This window comes from Primulina eburnea, chromosome 3 (genome assembly GCF_022965805.1).
Source record: "Primulina eburnea isolate SZY01 chromosome 3, ASM2296580v1, whole genome shotgun sequence".
NCBI lineage: Eukaryota > Viridiplantae > Streptophyta > Magnoliopsida > Lamiales > Gesneriaceae > Primulina > Primulina eburnea.
Genome location: NC_133103.1, coordinates 25,747,001 through 25,751,711, shown reverse-complemented (window position 1 = coordinate 25,751,711; position 4,711 = coordinate 25,747,001).

Here is a 4,711-nt window from a genome sequence, read left to right as displayed (position 1 = left end):
GAGGCATATCTGATTATCAAAAGGGTTAATAATCAAATCTGACAATTCTGTCTCAGTCCTCCTCTGATCATCTTACCTCTGATCAAGAATCGGTTCTGATTCATTCTCAATAATACACATTTCAAGTCAAATCAGATAATTTGATAAACATGTATTAAAGAAGTAAACCATGCTAGCACTGCAAAATCAGGAAAGAAAAATCAGTCTACCCCACTCACTCTCTTCTATTCCAGTCTAAGGAACCTACTGCTCTGATACCACCTGTTGTGGGGACCCGGACGCTAATTCATTTCTTAATCATCTTTGGGAATAAATGGATCAATTAAATAAATTGGGTCTAATTTTTTTAAAAAAATACATAAGTGCGTAATATATGATAATCAATCTTATATAAACATCAAAAGTAAAGGTATAAGTCTTGTAAAAAATACATTCATATCAAACTAAGGTTCAACAACTACATTTCCAGTGCTGAAACCAATTCTACTTCTGGGTACAGATCTCCACGCTAAACTTGATCTCTCATCATCTTCTTGACCCTGATCATGTCCCACCTGTTGTCATGCACATATACAAACACAACAACAGCCGGATAACTCCGGTGAGAATATAATTCCCAGTATAATCCAAGTAGACATGCATTTCAAATAAATATATACAAAAGAATATAACAGTTATCAATGACATGTATCATAATCTGAAAACATGAAACGATATCAAACTATAAATCAAACTCTTTGACTCTTAAATCTCTGACTTTACTCTTCTCTAGTCTAGGGATCCTGGTTCCCGGACGTTGGTACATTATATCGAATTTCTGCAATAAGAGTCGATCTACTCCTAAGCACATCAATATAAATCAAACATCCAGTGTCTTGGCACCTCTGCCAAAGACTCCCTTTCGATATTTATCTTCTATTCTATGTTTTTCTATAAATCAATAGCATAAGCATATTCATTCAAAACATACAAAGTTATTAAAGCATTATCAAATAAGTATGTGGTTTTCGGAAACTCAAGTCAAATATAACTCGAGTCGTATCTCTCGATTAACATTCATTTATACCTTTCTTTTTGTCGATCTGACGAACGCGAAGTCTTGAATTCGAAGCTGTCAATACTCTATCTGGCAATGACATTCGAAATATACAATATCACAACTACATTCAAACAAGACATCTCAATCTTATCAAATTGTGATGGCATGATGGTACAATCTTATCAAATTGTGATGGCATAATGGTACAATCTTATCAAATTGTGATGGCACAACTACATTCAAACAAGACATCAATCTCAATATCTCATAATCAATCAACAACACAATGATACCAAATCTGTATAATCTCAATCAAATCAATCTTAAAAATCATAAAAATTTCATACGGTATCTGTTCTTCAATCCGGTTTCGATTATACGATGACTAAATTCTGAGGAATACATAATATGAATCAAACTCTGATTTCTTCAATATCATATTTTCAAGTAATAACAAAACATAAGAAAACTTACATATTTTGGAAGTTCTTGTCGATAGAAACACGGTACTAAACTCGGATTAAAGATGGAATGGACAGATCTTGAACAAATCAAATTCTAAGATTAAAAATTTGAAATTTTCTATGGAATCCTCTCGATCTTCTTCCTGCTGATTCTAAGGAAACAAATGAAGATTGGATATATATATATCATGCATGGCAAGGATAGGTGGTTCCCTCTTGGTGCAGCACGTCTCGCGCATATGCGCGTCACTCAATTGCGCATATGGGCAGACCTACTGGTCTCGGAGCCTATATATTCACCAGCTCGCGCATATGCGCGCCCTATCTCGCGCATACGCGCGAGACCTACTGTCTCGGCATGCTGCAGCTCGCGCATATGCACGCCTCGTCTCCGTGCATATGCACGAGACCTTCGAGTATCACACGTAGAGATTTTCCCATGCTCGCGCATATGCGCGAGGTCTTCTGCCATGCTCGCGCATATGCACGCCTTTTCTCGCGTATATACGCGAGGTGTTCTGTCCTCGCACATATCAAATGCCTTGGTCTTGTCTTTCTCGATCTTTTCCTTCTATAATCACATAAATTTATAAATTAATGATTTCTGATTAACAGGATAAAATCTCAAGCATTACAGATGAGGAGACTGGGGCGCCGAAAACTGAGTAGGCGGGGTTGGATGTGCGCACACTACCCAAGGACCATATTTTCGCACATTATGTGTATGAGTTATGAGTGATCTTGGATATTTTCATACTATTTCATTTTTATATGTTGATGTTGACAGGTTTTTTAGTTGGGCTAGGGTTTGACTTTTTTTCACATTTTTAAATGCATCGTTTTTGCTGATAGTTGAATAATTTTATTTTAAAATGTGTAAATTTCAGCGATTATCACATGCATGGATATTAATATTTCGAGATTTATCTTTAAAAAAAAATTAGTTGTAATTTAAGCAGTATACGTTTCATTGTGAAATAAAAGTTAAACGTCCACTACTTTTTTTTAAAAAAAAGTACTAGAATTTGTTTCTTTCCAATGCATTCGGCCAAAATACTTAGCATTTAAAATATGAATATTTTGCACCATTTAAAAATAAACCAACCACCTATTATTTGAAAATCCAAAAGAAAGTAAGTGAAAGCATAAAGTCGTAAAATATCAGCCAACCTAAGCTAACATTATTTCAAAAATAAAAATAACCCTGACATCCTCTAAAAAAACTTCTCAAAAGCCTCATAAGTCATAAAAATCTTTAAATAATCATAAATCATAAACATAATTTTATTTCCGGAAAATTAGCGACGGTCCTCGGGTTGTGTGCACCTCCAGTCCAGTAAGATCAACCATCAAGACCTCCATTAACATCAAGCTCATGCTCACCTGTATCGATATCACCTAATGAGTCTATTGCCTTAACAAACCTTAATCATGAAAACAAATAATACATAACTTTAACATGCCCTTTCATCATATCATATCCTATTTCCTTTCATCGTATCATATCGTATTTTCTTTCATCGTATACGCATACGTTTCCCTTTTTATTGAATTCAGATTCTCAATTGTTCTTTCGTATTAGTTGAAGGTCGATGGATCCATCTACGTACTACCACAGTACCGGGCAGCGGGGGCATCAATGACACTCTCACTAGTCAACTACGCATTAGCCTTACATATCATCATACCATATTATCATCGTATCCGTCAAAATCATTTCAACTCCTTCAATTTTTCATATTTCCATCACTTATAAAAATTCATGCACATATAAATCATTTTTCTTTTAAACCAAGCATGCAACATATCTTTTAGCATTAACGTTTTATCATAAAATTCCATAAACAGTTGAAATAAACATTTTAATAGTCATTACAGTATTCAGGGCACTGCTAGGACGTCTAACATTTTTCAGGTATAAAATGACCATTTTGCCCCTTGAATTCTATCTTTCTCGATATATCCTTAGACCTTAAAACAATGACCCTAATCATTCCAAACTTAACATATGACCTTAAAATACACCAACAAATATTTCTGAAATGTAAAATTCAGCTCCTCGACTAACTTCCCAAATTGTTTTTAAACTTAGACGTACATCCCGGTTTTGACTCGTATTGACTCGGAACTTAACCAAACTTTACCCAAGTTGGAACATAGATAAATAACACCTATTTATACAATTTTAAACCCAATCAAGCCAATAAATACCCATTAATGAGCCTAAATAAGCTACTCAATTTTGTTGTCCCAATATGGAACCCTAGCCCTATGTGGTTCTATCCTTAGAATGCCTCGGATCCGGCCCCTTAGCCACGATGTACAAACCTTAGTTGCCCCTGCTAGGACCTAGATTGACCCTTCAGGATCCACTTAGACTAGCCCCTTACAAACCTCACACATAACCGCGCATGTTTCCTCCAAGCTCTCGGCCGCGGCTAGGTGATGCCCTAGCCTTGCGCCCTAATTGACCAGCCATCCCCTAGCCCAACTAGGACCATGACTAGACTCTATTAGGCCCTTAGACACGTCCCTACAGCAGCTAAGGACCATGTCCTTCTAGGAAGCAGAGTTCGAAACCCTAGCCCATAGAATTCAAAATTTTAGTTCTTATTCCTTCCCTATCTTGTCCAGCCTTCAAACATGCTTCTAAGGGTTCTTAAACATGTGGAAAAATATCCCTTCAAGTTCCCTTACCATGGCAGCCCTTTTTTCATCATTACGAAGTGTTTTTAAAAAATGAAAACTCTAGTTTTATGCATGTATAGCCATAAAAACGAAAATAAAAGTAGTGCATCATATTCATGATACAAAAATAATTAAATATACATAATATAGCGTGAAATATGTTTTAAAAAGATTAAGGCGTGCCTTTGCGTATATTACGCTTGAAAACAATTTGGCGATGCGAGGAACGTTGGTGGAGAAGCGACCCTTGCCGAATTTTTAATGAAATTCGCATGTTTCTTTTCAAAGTTTTTCGTGTGTGCGTGTGTTTTGGGGATGGGAGAGTCCTAGTAATTATTTAGAAGGGGAGGGGCGAGAGTTGTGAGGTTTGTGGATGGAGTTTTTGGCTTTTTATTTTAATTAAAACTCATGGTGCAACTTGGGCCCATTAGCCATGTATAATAGGTCCATTAAGCCCATTAGTTATTAATTAAAATATTTTATTTAAGAAAGGTTGTGAAAATATTAGCCGAGTTCTCGA